The sequence below is a fragment of the Mastigoproctus giganteus genome, chromosome 5 (assembly GCF_048544385.1).
Source record: "Mastigoproctus giganteus isolate SK-2022 chromosome 5, ASM4854438v1, whole genome shotgun sequence".
NCBI lineage: Eukaryota > Metazoa > Arthropoda > Arachnida > Uropygi > Thelyphonidae > Mastigoproctus > Mastigoproctus giganteus.
In genome coordinates, this window is record NC_143579.1 from 208,393,147 (window position 1) to 208,409,475 (window position 16,329).

The 16,329-nt window shown below is 37.0% G+C and overlaps 1 pseudogene; it reads right to left on the bottom strand.

Annotated features, from left to right (window-relative positions):
* Window positions 1–1,931: 1,931 nt before the first annotated feature.
* LOC150086048 (protein argonaute-2 pseudogene) overlaps window positions 1,932–16,329 on the bottom strand; it is a 28,627-nt pseudogene continuing 14,229 nt past the window's right edge.

Here is a 16,329-nt window from a genome sequence, read left to right on the forward strand (position 1 = left end):
TTTTTTTTTGTTTTATCGATGTCCCAATGATTTTTTTTAATAAAATTATGGAAGGAAAGCTATATCAAATAATAATATTGTTATATAATAGCGAACATAGTGAATCTTACTAAATGGTTAGTGTTGAAAGGTCATTAAAAATAATAAAAGACTATAAAAGAAATTCTTTTATAGATTAAATGATCTATTGTTCTAGAATGATGTAGCTATTGAACCCAAAAGAGCCTCAAAAAAAAAAAAAAAAAAAAACTTGCAAGAACTAATTAAGTGATTTTGCGAACATAAAGGTGACGAAATTGGATAAGAATCAAATTTATAAGTTAATTATAACATTATAGATTATTAAATTGCTCATTATTATTTATTTTGATGTACTAATTTTTAAGTTTTTTATAGTTTACATTTATTGAATATTGCTTAAAATGTACATTATTAAAATTTTTACGAGTAGGGCATTGGCGTTTCATGTTAATAAAAACCACCACCCTTTGGTAGTCTTTGCATATGGGCCAAAAAATTCTTGCTACGCCACTGGTGTAGTGCTCAATTTGGGGCGGCTCATACTGGAACGCCGCTCTGGTTAAGAAGAATGTTTTTTTTTTTTTTTTTTTTTTAAATTAAGTTCAAAGTATTCCTTGTTAAACGACCACAAGTAGTTTAAAAAATATTAAGGAGGTTATTGCAGATTTAAAGTTTAAAAGGATTGGTAATAATTAATTATGGTGTCCGTATGTCAGAACCAATGAAAACTGATGTATAATGTTTACATGTGTTAGCAAGGCCGTGCGAATCTATGCTCATTTTTGCACTGGGAGCATAAAAATGAAATATGAAATAAATTTTAACTTGTAGGGGTGTTAAATTAGCTAGGCACCGTCCTGTGTATTCGATAAGCATTTCATAAAAATTTTCCAATTGAGTACTGTTAATATTTTATAATTAGCACTGGACAGATACGGCCATGAGCAGGGTCGTTACAAAGTTATTTGTCGTCTTATGGCAAAAACTCTAGTGTCGCCCTTATCTAAGAAAATAAAAAGGAAGATTTAATTTATACATATTATTATTCATAAATTCATATCATTTATTTATATTAGATTTGATTATATGAGGTGAGTACTGTGAAATTTAAGCTTTTCCTAAAACTTTTTAATGAATTAACAGACGGTACTTTCAGCTTTAGCTATAAACAATATAACTATATTAAATTTTTGAAAATGGCAATACAGTAATAATAATTATTTTTATTAGCTTTTTTGGAAAGGACCGAACCTTCTTTTGAATTGATGCAAATCAATAATGAAACAAAACAATAAATATGTGCTGTGGTAGACGATTTTTTAATCATGCAGGAGTCAATGCGAGTTAGAGTGCTCAATACACAATATGATCAACTGAAACGCGTGTACTACTGTACCATCTAGTTTGACTGTTTAGATACAGCAGTCTATCCTTAATTTTATTTTACAAACGTAATTTTATATTATTTAATTTTATACAAACGTAACCACTTAGTGCACCATGTCCATCCAAGTCCCTGGCGTTATTACCGGGATTCGAACCCAGGCCTTTTCCTGCCGGTTTAGTGATGATGTTGTTTATAACCACTATGCTACCCTCGAGGACTCTCTTTTTCTGATACAGTTCTAAATAATTAAACACAACAAAAATTATTTTTTATTATATTTTATTTCTTTTCCTTTTTTACAAACGTTTGGATAAAATATGTTTGCAATTAGTTATAAACGTGAACATTGAGAAATTGACAAAGAGTCTCAGTCTCACTACGGAAATGAGATATTAGAATTTATAAAAATTGTGGTCAGTTTAGAAAAAAAAAAAAAATACAAAATACAAGAAACTGATTAATAAATTTAAATTAGATTATTGATATAAGTTTTGACCTTTGAGTTTTTGTCCATTCATGTGTCTTATACAAAATACATTTCTTTTTCAAAACCATCTACTACCTTTATCAAATGCTCATAATGTGATAAGGAGCAAGTTGACCTGAAAGATTGGGCTCCTAAGTACTCCTTTGCTCGAAAAGCAGCAAGATGGGCATAATATACGGGAACAGGAATAGAAACACTCCTTGCACATCTTGCATATGTCATGCATAATGCATAAGTAAGTTTGTAAAGTTGATCAGCTGTAAAATTGTTGTCATCATAAAGTACCATGTAATGTGGTGGTCGACTTGTACCTTGGGTCCCTTCATGACTGCAGAGAAAATAATCGAAATGTACCTTACTTGTAATACCTCGATCCACTATTGTTCCAGGAGGTATGTTATTGCCCTTACCCACTCCATCAGAAGGATGTTGTGGAAAAAATCTGGTATGATGACGTTTCTGAACGGAAATAAAAGTCAGCTGGGGAAGGTAATCCCGTTCTAGTTCTTGGCATGCTTTTTGAATCTGAACAACTTCCCAGTTTCGTACTTGCAAAAATTGCCCTTCACTGACACCATCGCGGTAGAAAATAATCCTTTCTGGTTTTAGTGTGGTATTGAGATAGAACGCCCTCAATAGTTCTTTGACCATTCCTTTTAAATCTTCGATTATCTCCACTGTTCTAAGTGTTCCATGACTTGACCTTTGAATTCTTAAAGAAACTGCATATCTTGCTGGGTACCCATCAAGGCTTCCAACTGCTGCGGCAATGGATGGCTTCTCTCTTTCTGTTGATGCGGGATGATTCACATCAGCCCCGATAATAATCACAGGTTTTTGAAAAATAGGGGGTTTATCAGGTATATGTAGAACGCAGTTTACCCCACCCATCTTCATGTTTATCTTTAAGCACAAGTTCTTTATGTAAGCGACATTGCATTTAGAACTGTTGATTTTCTTAGCATCTACACATTGCGTAACTAATCCAAGTTGCGTTTCTGCAATGAATTTTATTTCATCGTGAAGGGTTCTGTTATTGTTTTTCGAAACCAAAATTAATGCAAATGTTGCCTTCTGTTCATTTTTAACGTTTTCTAATATGTCAGCTACTTCCTTGGGTGAACAGTCTATTTTCACGCAAGGAAGAGAAAAATTCAATCCCATATCTCTACCAGTTAAAAGAAGGTTTTTGACAAATTTCTTCAGCGTGGCCAAGTCGCAGATCGAAAAATAAAAATTCAGCACCACCCACCTGTCGATTGTAGCACTTTTACAAAATATTTTTCGCTCTAAACTCCACGACCCATTTTTAGGCACCAATGTCGTGTTCCCATACTCAATCTTTGGAGGGTTAATAACTCGGCCTTCCACTTTCATAGGATTAATATTTACATGAAGCCCAAATTTTTCTAATGGAACGCGATCAGTTATTTCTTCAATAGATTGGCAGATCTTTTGAAATCTTTCCTGTGGAGATTTAGCAGTTTGCGAAATCATTTTAGCTTTCTGCATGTCACTTAATAAATTCACCGGCTGTCCCTCAATAATTTCGCACACCTCAAAAGGTAAAAATACTTGGTTATCCTTGGAACTAACTTGAATACAAGGTAAATACTCATATAGCAACTCCTTCCCGTACACGTCCATGAAGTATGCTGCAACAGTTATTGTCTGTTCTTTAATTTGGAATGTGATTTCGCTAGTTGGTTTTTTTGTTATTTCTGCAACACAGTATCTTCTTGAATACGACATGTGAGTTACTTTTATTTTCAAACCCCGCATTTTCCTAGAAAGTTTAGTAATCTGAGAATCTGTCAAACCTCGACGATGTTTTCTTATATCCGTTCTCAAAGTTTCATTGGCGAAATCAATAACTGGTCCACTGCGGAAGAAGGCTTTTGCTGTCATATCAACGTTTAGTAAAATGCCCCTCTGACATACACGTACGCTCTGGAAGTAACCATACCATATTTCACTTACTCCATCTAGTGGGTGGAGCGCTTGTTCACTGAACGGGAAGAAAGATCTTTTATACGCAATTTCTGTGTTTGATAGTTTTCTTTGTCTGAACATAACATCCAAAGCCATTATTTTTTCTTGAGTAAGAGAAGAATTGTTCTCCTCCGGGTTTTGCAGTGATCCAAAACTGATTATGTTTCCTTTTGCTTCTTTATTAACTGGCTTGATTCTTACTCTCCATTTCTTATTAGCAGACGTTGTAATCAGGAATTGTGTCCTTTCTTTAGGGAGTTCCTGTATAGTATAAATATTATTATGGCCATCGAAGGCAAAATAAAAGTCACTGAAGTATTCTGTGTTTACTAAGTTTATAATTTCACACTTTATACGAGAATTGATCTTCTTATCAAATTCCTTATTTTCCTCGATTTCGACACTATAATGGTAAATTTGTTCGTCCTTGAACATAACCTGAAAATAGTTGCAATTTAGTTGAATAGTTTTACCCTCAATACCGGATTTTGGTCTACTTGGAAAGTTTGTTTCATTTCTTGGCTTAGTCACTGGCTTATTATGGATTGGCTTTATATCTGTTTTTCTTTGGTTCTTTGGACTCTTTTGCATATCAGAAAATTGAGTTATTATTGCAACTTGGTGGTCAGGAGCTGGTATTTGGTCAGATGGTTGGGTAATGTGTTTATGTCTGTTACGCTTAATGTTCCTGCCTGCTTGATTATCAGTGTGGCTTCCGGCTGCTTTTTGATTCATATCCCTTGCAGTTTCTGAAAGTATTAATGAAATCCTAATTTAGAAACATAGGATGATTGTATTCAATGATTAAAATTAAAATATATTCTGCTTCACTTATATTTACTAGTTTCAAAACTTATGCAATAATCCATATTTCAAATGGAGCATAACGCAGTAACCATATAAATACTCAATCGCAACTTCTCAAGTAATGATCTCTAATGAATATTGTAAGATCAGTAAACAGAAAATAATACTTAATTTTATTGATTGCAATTAAGGTAATATAATAATTATTACTCCTGCACAAATTGTAGAGACGAGTCACGAGTGGAGTTGTGGATGGGATGCCAGTTGTTGATCTATAGGGACTTGCTCGTGGCGACGCAGCACGTTGTTGATGAGGCCAGGGGGCAGTGCCGCCCATCCCTGAAAGTACTTCTAAGCTCCTGGAGAGAGTGTGAAGTTGGTTGAAGGTTAGCGAAGAATGTTAGTCGGATTTAAATTGCGGTGGCCAACTTGCTTAAAACTTATAAGGGTGTTCATCTCCAGATAGTGCTGAACCAGTCTGGCGTGATGTGGTTGGACATTGTAATTCTGTAAAATGGAATCGTGTATTATTACACCGGCATGAAGTCTAATATAGGGGCGTAGGATGTTATCTCTACATCTTTGTGCAGTAATGTTTCCCCTTGAAAGCATATACAGGTCGGTTCGCACTCCCAAAGAGATGCATACCAAAATCATCAGGAATCTCTTTGGGTGAGCGTACTGACCGTTATCAGGAAAATGCCATGAATGTCTCCTAAAGAGGAATGTGCTTCTGTAATCACTCTCTAGAGCCAAACTGGACTCATCATTAAATAATACGATTGGTCCTGGGTCTGTGTGATGATGCCAACACCAGTTCACGTGCTCTATTTTCTGTGACCTGGGGGTAATAGGAATATACATCAAAGTTATCTCCTATGGTGGAGACGTTCCTGAGGGCGGGACTAGTCGAGACTGTTTTCGATTGGTTTTCGTGTCAGCAATCGAAGGTGTCTGTCTTCGCCAAAGGTTTTTGCTCCAGGTATTCTTATAATAGTCATTGACTGCTGGCATGATATGGTTGGATAATTTCACGACCAGCATTTGGTCATCTTACTACATCTTCTTGAGATTATGTACCTTCAAGATTTCTAATAGTTTTCCAATCAAACATTCCGACATCTGATTCCTTTGGCATCGCTGAGGTGATGCCAAAAGAATTAGACTAATTTACTTACCAAACGAGAAATAGCTCGTTTCCCTGACCCTCTTTCTTTATAAAGTTTACTAGATAATCTATACAAGCGACTACGTCACTTCTGTGTGGTACTAGCCATATTAGTCACGTGAGTCAGGCCATGTTAATTTGCATATGGGAGGTGAAACCAATCTTTGAGGTGTGAAATGACGTGTCCATTACATGTTTAAAATTTGTATATGTGGGAAATATAGAGTATTACAAAGTAGTGGTGTTGGTTAAAATTTGGAAACAAGTATAGTTAGTTAACAGGATGCTGATTCATAGAATAATTTGCACGTTAGAATAAAGTCCTATTTTAATCACGTGCTTATAGGCCACAACGTTCCTTACCTTTGCAAAATAATAATAAAGTACAGAATTATTCAAAATTCTGGAAACAAAAGAGAAATGCGCAGGGTGGGTATATGTTATTCACTAAATATGTTATGTTATTTAGGAGTCTATATGCAGAACTCGTCAAGTCCATTTCTTTTGTAATTGAGTTGAGTGCCACTTGAATCTTTGGTTAAAATCTATTAAATGTTACAAAATTCATAGAGTCCAGTATAAAATCTAATGTAAAATTTCAGTTTAGATACAAAACTCTCCAAGGTCAACGTTTTGTTCAACGTTTAGTTGAGGTTCAAAATTCGTCAAAAATAGGAAGAATATCGATAGGAAACAGTGATAAAGCAGTGAGACGATGCTTTCTTATTGACGAAGCATGATCGTTAAATTTTGACGAATACTCTCCTTATCCAATCCAATTTGCTCTACTGTCATTCTGACAGTCATTTTTGGTTGGTGCGAGAAAGTTTGGGCGCTTTTACAACATTTTATCAGTTTTTGCTGTCGTGAGACAGTCGACTTGACTGTAACTGCAAATGAAGAAACACATTGCAACGTGACTCCTGGAACTGTTCTAGCCAAACGTGGTAATCGAGAGATTGTAATGAAATAATCGAAACAGAGAAATCACAGGAAAATCACAAAAAAAGACAAAATGCAGTTCATTGAAGAAATAAAAATCGAATGTGCGTGTAACGCACTACGACATTACCTAACTTGTGTTCGTATGTAGGGTCTAAGTCACACGTAGGGGCTAAAGGGCTATCCCCCCCCCCTTTATGATCAAAATAATGTGGAATTTTTTTATCACTACGTGATGATTAAAGCTTAATGATTTCCCGGAACACTGCTGTAGCCTCCTCCTCTAGAAAATGCTGCGACTGCCCCTGTTCATATAATAGTATAATTAGATGCGTTAGCTATATGCATAATACGCCTATTGTCTTCACAATGTCCGTCCGTCTGTCTGCCCGTGAATTCTTCCAAACGTAACAAAACACTTCTAGTAGATAGATTTCATGAAATTTTAAAAAGATTTGCCCAGTCTTTTTTATTAAGATCGGGAGAAAGAAATCCTACAATTATTTCATTGTCTATCCGTCCGTTTGTAATAACTTGACTCCCAGTGGATGTATGTTCATGAAATTTTATATTTTGTTCCTTGAACACGACTTGTTGAGCCGTGTGCTGGTTGGAGGAATGCATCCGAAATTCGGCAGATGTGAGAAATGTTCTCGGTTCGTGCATAAATCCTCTGCTTTTTTTCTGTTTTTAATTTTTTTTTTTTTATAAATCATGAATTGTTACTATTTGCTACGAAATGAAATGAAATGTAATGGCCTATCATTATCGATCACTGCTTCGTGTCCTAAGCCAGGAGAATATATAAATATCACTAACCGGATAAACAAATGCTCTTCTGAGACTTAGAACCAAAGCAAGCGAGGAAAGTGACATGGTTTCTCTAATCCGACCTTCAGAAAATTTCCATTACCCGAAATACTAGTTATCTACCAAAGTATTAAATGGATTATGTTTCAAATAAGTGTATCATCTTTAAAAACGAATTTACAAATAATCAATTGCCCATATATATTCAGAAATGATACAGAAAATAGTTTCTTACCTCCGTTACTTCCGTAAGCCGCGTGGTCCATATTTCTTAATATGTGATTCCTTGGGATAAATCGGAAGCAATTTAAAACAAAGTACTCCTACTTTCTATCAAACGGAAAGTTTTAAACCAAAACTTAGTTATTATGATGCATCGTAATTACTCCTTGGGTATGACGTTTGCTCTAAAATTGGAAGCGTAATCGCTTAAGTGCGTTCACCCTATCCGGGCTTAGGTTCAGTTTCTGTATTAGGCTATTATAAAATAAAGTTTACATTGAAGATAACAAGTTTATCGTAAGAAAAGATGTGAAAAATTTTAGCTTACAGTTGCGTAGGTATCCAAAAACTACTTAATTTTGAATACAAGATGTTGAAATTAAAAAACTCGTGGACATACACTGTATTTCCAAAAGTAACCCAGTGGTGGTAGCGGGCAACGCGGGGTCCCATTAGGAGTCCTGCGGCCAAGAAGTCAGTGACATAACAACAGAATATAACGCTACTCTGACAAAAACCAGACATTACACTTTTTCTGGCTTTTACAGAAATTCTGTATTTCTTCACAAAATACCATGGCGCAGATGTGGGAAACCACCGGTGGTGCCTGACACAAAACACTATGCCAAAAGTAACCGCACAATTCATGTTTTCGAAGAATTTTTTATTGATATTATATTTAATAACGTGTCAAACTACCTTTGGCCTTAATTATGCGTCGTGTTCTCATCAGTATACGCCAAAGTACTTTCTGATAACAGGAGGAAGGCAGTATTTTGGTCCATTCATCATTCGACACAGTGGTCAATTCGGCTACATATTGCGGGCGTGTTGGTTCTTACCCGAAGCCGACGTTCCACTCCATCCCAAAGGTGTTTAGGTCAGAGCTCTATGCAATCAGTGAAATTTATGCACGAGCCTGTGTCTTCAAACCAAGTCACTACAGGTTGTGCAGTATGATATGGTGCATTACTGTGCAGAAAACAGAAAAGAAACAGAAATAAAAGCCCCTTTCCTCATGCTTTTGTCACAATGTAGAAAGAGCAGAATTGTCAAGAATGTTAAAGTAGTGCATGGCACTCATTGTTCCAGGAACTGTGGTCAGTGGTTAAAGCTCAAATCACGAAAAACAACTCCAGTGGTGATTTCACCACTGGAGAATAATGCACAATATTTCACAATAATGCACCATATCATACTGCACAACCTGTAGTGACTTGGTTTGAAGACACAGGTTCGTGCATAAATTTCACTGATTGCATAGAGCTCTGACCTAAACACCTTTGGGATGGAGTGGAACGTCGGCTTCGGTAAGAACCAACACGCCCGCAATATGTAGCCTAACTTCGCTGTTGGAATAGCACACTCTGGTAAATAGCGTTCTTTGGACATCCTTCTGACCCAAATACTAACATCAGAATACTGATTATAGTGATACTATAATTTGTCACTCCATAACACAGCTTTTCAGGGACCGATTATGATTGGTTGTGCATTGCGTTCTGTTGTGATTTTAAAGTACAAGTGCTGCAGCTCTTATACCTTAAAATCCGGTGCCATGTAGCGAGCTACATGGAATCACTAATATTGTTCTCGTACTAATATCAGTTCTAGGAAACCTCACTGAACTGCTGGTTAACAGTATTCGACGAGGACTGATGGGATCTATGTACCGCTCCTCTGAGAGCCCTTCTGTCTCTTTCCGTCTGTATATACACTGTATTCTCGTCAGTCAGTAGACTCCAAACCAGGTAACTTTCATCAAAGTTTCTTGCGACGACCGACTAACTGGTTAAAATAAATTTATTAAAATAAGATAAAACAGAAATAAAATAAGATAAAAGCGTTAAAATACAACAAGATAAGAGAGTTAAAATATATATAATAAAAGCGTTAAAATTCATAGATAGTAGCTTTCGAAGCGGAGTGTCTCTTCATCAGCTAGTGTGTGAATGGTGTACTTCAGTATATATTAATGGTTACAATAGCACAAGTCAGCTGGGCGTGATCATTTATCACGAGTCTGGTGTCGGATGCAAAATTACGTACATGTGATGATTACCAGCGTTCATCGCATTCTATAATAGAGTGTAAGTGTACTCCCCTCGTACGATTCATAGTACTATTATTGGTAGCTATGTGTAGTGCTTCAAGACATGAGCGCTGGCGGTAATCACATGAACAGTCGACGATTTCAATATCCCGTTGGGGATCAAGATTGTGCTGCTCAACCCAGTAATGTAGGCCGCCGCAGCCTAGTGGTCAGGCGCGCGGGTGCCTAAGTACACGTGCCTTGAGTGACCGGGGTTCAAGCCCGTGACTACTGAATACGGTGCTGTTTCTTGTATTCAATCTATCATGCGAACTCCTCTGACCGTTTGGTCGTCCCGGAGTATAAACAGAAAATTTATTTTATTTTATTTAATGTTCGGCGACTTTACAGGTAACTTTTGACGTCACAAGAGGCATCCCACAAGGGAGTGTGCTTTCAACAATCCTCTTCGCAGCAGTTTTGGAACCTTTCCTAGCATGTAATTCTAACTTTGTCTCTTATGCCGATGATCTGAAGTTCTACGTGAGTTCAAACCATCCTGATCAGATCCTTGATATTAACCAACAGGCCTCTCTACACAGATAACGAAACTGGAAAACTATATAGCCATAATTGGGTTGCATTTGAATCCTTCCAAATCTGCTCAACTACCGACAAACAAAAAAAAAAAAAAAAAAAAGTTAAAAATTATGTTCAAATCTTCGTTGGCGGGGAAAGGGTGCAAAGGGTAACTTCCCACACAGACCTAGGCCTCACCTGGGATGTTGGACTCACCTTCCAGCCTCACTTTGTCAGGATGAGACAGAAGATGTACGCGGCACTTTGGGCAGTGCGTCAATAGCTCGTTGGTGTGCATCAGCCAGCGCTGCTTTGTCGGTACATCCTGAGGTGCATTACCCCTATCTCTCTCTACGCATCTGAAATTTGGTCTTCTGCTCCTGCCTCTCAAGTACCTCAGTCTGGAATATTGATTGCTCAGATGGATGAACAGGGTGATGGGTCACCATTTTACTATCTCTAGATCCATCCTCCAAGCTAATCTAGAGACCACTCCCTGGAGACTTCTCATTACGACAAGAAATGCACTCATGCCAGCTCGGCTTATCACAGGCCGAATAGATGCTCCATCCGTATCCCCATTAATCTCTGGCCCAAAGAAGACAAGAGGTGAACGCCGCGACTCCTGCCACCCTCTGCGGTTTACACTTACAAACATTGATTCCCTTAGGGCAGTGGTTTTTCAACCTTTTTTTAATAACGGCACCCCTCAGTAATTTATTTTATTTTGTGGCACCCCTACTCAATTTTATTCCTGTTATATCTGATTCTCTCTCTCTCTCTCTCTCTGTATATATATATATATATATATATAAAATATTAAAAAATATATATGTTATATGATAGTTATTACAATAATATAATTATAAAAATTACATTTCATAATACAAATTATATATACAGTATACTGTATAATAATTTTATTCTTTATATAGAGGTACTAAGTAAAGATCAAATATAAATAATCACAAAATTAAAAAGATACTGTACACCTTTTTATGATGAAATAAACATATAAATTTAAAAAATAATAATAAATAAGTTTAAGTAACTTAAACCCAAATTATGTGGCACCCCTGGAATGTTGTTACGGCACACTAAGGTGCCGCGGCACCCCGGTTGGAAACAACTGCCTCCAAATCTACAATAAATTGGGCATCAACTCTGATAAGTTCTGTGAGGAGGACAAGCTCTACAGAAAGGAATTCCTCAAGAACTGTTACCAACTATTGAACCTGTGACGATCACCTAAACCTAGTCTTTTTGCCTGCTGCATTTTTTTTTTTTTTTTTAAATTCTGATATCTATTGCTATAAACTTTGTTTTTATTTCAAGCGTATGTAAGTTCAATTATGTAAATATCTCGGGTCGAGCACGTATGTACTCTTGTACATTGTACATGTGGTTCCTTGCACCTCAATATGTAATTCTCTCACCCTCCTGGCACACTGCCGTCCCGGGGTGACCCACAGTTTGTTGTGGTTAATAAACAGATAATAATAATATTTGATAACAAGGTGGTATTTTGGTCCCTTCCTCCTTCAGCACAATAGGCAATTCGGCTACTGACTGCGGGTGTGTTAGTCTGGCCCGAAGCCGACGCCCCAGTTCAATTCCAGAGGTGTTCACGTCGGAGCTTTGGGCAGTCAATGAAACTTATGCACGCGCCCATATCTTCAAACCAAATGGTTACAGGTTGTGCCGTATGACGTGATACATTATCATGCAGAAACGGAAACGGGCACTTCTCATACTGTTGTTGCCACAATGTAGGAAGAATGGAATTATTCAGAATGTCAGTATACTGCATACCATTCATTGTTCCAGGAATGACGACCAATGGTACAAATTCGAACCACGAGAAACAACTCCCAGTTGTAATAGCACTTTGACGTTTCCCATATTGCGATTACGTCATATGATTCGTGCCACTGCAATACCTTAGTTTCTAAGGGAACAGATTGATTGTTAATTTTGTATCCTGCAATCACTTCTTGTTGGAAGTCACGTCTTGACCCATCTATTATATTTCGTTGATCTGCTTACTTCTAGCACGAATACAGTTGCTTTTACCAGATACCTGGATGGCGAGTGTCGTTCATTTTTCGAAAATCCCAGGGTGTCTTCCGAAACATTTGGCCGTATTAGAGGCGGAACAAGAAAGGATGTCTCTGTGCCAAATGTATTGTAATTTAATACAGTAAACTCCCTTATAACGCTCTTCCCCCCCCTTTTTTTTTACTTTTGGCCTCGTGGTCAATCCTATGAAATATCATGCATTTTTTTAATGTCTATAGCGCTCCCGTTTAAAACTCTTGTGTGCAGGCTTTTTCGATTTACATATTAGCCATTGGAAAAAAAAAAAAACACTGCAAAAAAAAAAAAAAATCCTGAAAATTAGTGTTATACATCAAAATATTGAAAAAATGTTTAACATATCCTCAAAAAAAGTAGTTTCCAGCCCCCTCGAAAGCACTATAACGAGAGTTTATTGTATTAAAAGCTTATTAATAAAGGACTTACGAAAAGCCCGTTTATTAATAGGTTATTACTCTTGATTTGGGAAATAGATAATTACATGAACTTCTAACAAGTTCTCTCACATTATACAATACCGTACGACCATAAGACGCACTTTTTTTTTTTTTTCTTTAAAATGTTTTCTTAAAATTCCTTTGCGTCGGATAGTCCGATCGTAGGAATTCCAAATTTTAAGAAATTTGCAATTAATGTACATTGACAGTTCACTTGCTGGCACTGAAGATGATACTGTTTTTGAAGACAAAGTGAAAGTTTAGATCATATTTATTAGTATTAGTGAGTATGACAGACAGTAGTGGTGAGTATAACAGTACCGATAAAAGCTTACTTATATAATGACATTTTTTTTTTTTTTGTAAGTACTTGTGAATCTGTGTTTCAAATACATGTATATGCAATAAAATATATTTTTGGTGGGTGGGTCTTATGAGCCGGTGTGCGATTCAGAGGCGGTCCTAGAGTTCAGGTAACCAGGGTGTGAGGATTAATATTTGGGTAAAAAGACAAGAGAAGTGTTCTCCTAACCTGGATTGAGTCTCCCCACCTTATAATTTTTAAAAATGAAATTAATTAGAACTGCTCTTTATATTTTAAATTTACTGAAAAACTGTTGGATGCTAATGGCGAGCAAGAATCGGAGATCGGTGTTGCAGCAGTTTCTTCCACCTTCTCAGCAGCTGTGTCTCTTCCTATTGAATGCAGTATCTATACCGGAATTGTTTGCATTAAAACTAGCTCTATATAACATAAACAACCACCATATCAAGCAATCTCTGATGTATATAGACTCCATAAGTACAATCACTGCCATTGAATGTACTTTTTCTACCTCTCATCTCATTCTTAAAGAGATGTGATCTAAATTATGCCACTATCAAACAGGCAACCAGGAGGTTACCTTCTGCTGGATCCCAGGTCATGTCGGAATCGCAGGCAGTGACAGTGCAGATGACGCTGCTAAATATCCCAACACTGAATCTTCCTGTCAACTAAAAGTGCCCTACACTGACTACAAATCCATTATTAAAACATGTAGAAAACAATGGTTCCACCTCTGGCAAACTGAAATCAATAATAAACTGCTACAGATAAAAAAAAAAAGAGCCACAGCTGTGGGCATCTAGAAGCAAGCGAGAAGTGATTCTGAGAAGACTACGCATCGGCCATTCCCATCCAACTCATCTGTATTTGCTTATGGGAGAGTACCGTCCTCGGTGTTTCTTTTGTAAGTCGCAGGTAAAAATAAAGCATATTCTCATTGAATGTCCCCAACAATCAACTATCCGAAAATCCAGCTTTAGCTCCCTATCTATCCAACTTGCAGGAACCTTTAACTTTATCACATATTCTTGGCAATGATGCAAATTTAGAAGAACTATTTAACTATTTGAAACGAATCAATTTGTATAATTGTCTCTGATCATAATAACATGTAGAATTAGTCATAAGTAAAACCATGAACAGGCACAATATGACCCCTTGTGTCAAAACCCCCCAAATACAACATCACAAGAAAAGGCAGATGGTATTAGAGAAGGGCTAGTTTTCTTATATCCAGAATTGGGATTGCTTATATTCCAGAATTGAGATTTCTAATTTCGATAATTTTCTTTCATTCCGTATTAGAAAGTACCTTCCTCATCGCAGTCGACTCTTTTTGACACAAAATTAATGAAACGTCGGGTAAATACATTCTTTTAAATTACAGAGAATTTACTTATTACACGAAGATTACGTTATACTGATTGAAACTTTTTATGCAAGGAAAGGTGCATTCACTACGGTCGATTTTTTAATTATCACTTCTAATTAAAATCGCAGCGGAAGCCACTGTCACAACTTGTGAGAAAAGCCCATGAACTCTATTTTGGAACTCTAGTTTAGGGCTAAAGCCTCAGAGTTACGTAAAGAGTTTAACTTTAACTAATTACAAGTTAGTGGAATTGCATCATTTCAGTACATAACCAACTACTTAAGTAGTTATAAATTGGCATCATTAAGTGTATCTCATATTGTGAATACCTTCATAACGAGTTGCCATGATATTGCACTACTTCGAATAAGTAACACTTCACCATAGGAGAAGACTATTGTTACTTTTTCTGAGTGGATACCATCACCCATACGGCACCCTTTCGGGGCTTATTGGCTCCTCATCAGTGGGTGGACAAGTACCCTGGTGTTGCAATGATGACAACCCAATAAGAGATATACTTAATGATGCCAATTTATAACTATTTAAGTAGTTGGCCATGTGCTGAAATGATGCAATTCCACTAAATTGTACATTAGTTAAACTCTTTACATAACCTGAGGCTTTATCCCTAAACTATATCGTAATCTAAATTATTCCACACCACCAGGCATCTCTCATATTGTGGATTTATACTTCGGAACTGGGTTGTCATCGTTGCAACACCTGGGTGCCTGCCCACCCACCGAAGAGGAGCCAATCAGCTCCGAACCGGTGCCTTCTGGGGGGAGGCTGATGGCCGCGGAGTTTCCGAGAATAGGTAACAACAATCTTCTCTACTGGAGAAGCGTTGCCTATTCGAGGAATTTATGAGCTTTTCAGTAGTATCAGTTGACCCTTTCTTCCTTCGACGGCATCTCTTCCTCTCCTACTATCACCTTCCTACATCTTTTTTGCTTTCCTAAGTCTAATAGGGATAGTATGAGGATAACAGAGATCTTTATCCCATGTCATATTTCAAACGGTGCCGTATAGGTGATGGTATCCGTTAATAAGTAACAATAGTCTTTTCCTATGGTGAAGTGTTACTTATTCGAAGTAGTGCAATATTATGGCAACTCGTGCTGCCAATTTATAACTACTTAAGTAGCTGGCTATGTACTGAAATGATGCGTACTAACTTGTACATCTATTTTGGATGTAAGGTCGGAGATTTTGCATGACCAATATTTCTGGTTTTTCTGGGAAATCCAAGCATAAAGTAGGATATCCCAGCGTACCTCTGCTCTAAGGCCGGTTCCTCAAGGTGATACAATGGCAGTGCCAAGGCCACCAGAAATTTATGGATTTGACTCTGATTCAGGATCGCTTTTTATACGAGCGGAACAGCCGAGCGAAAGATTGCCACTAGAGGGTAAAAAAATGGCCAAACCGTTCAGAAACTACACCAGGCCAGAAAAATGTAGCACATCCTCCTTTGGTGGATAGGTTAAAAAATCTATTATCTCCATTGCATATCAAGCTAGGTTTGATAAAAATATTTGTGAAAGCGATGGACAAAAAAAGGAGAAGGATTTTCTTGTTTCCCCGAATCAGTGAGGTCACGATAAAAGACTGAATTTTTGTGGGTCCTCAAATAAAACTGCTA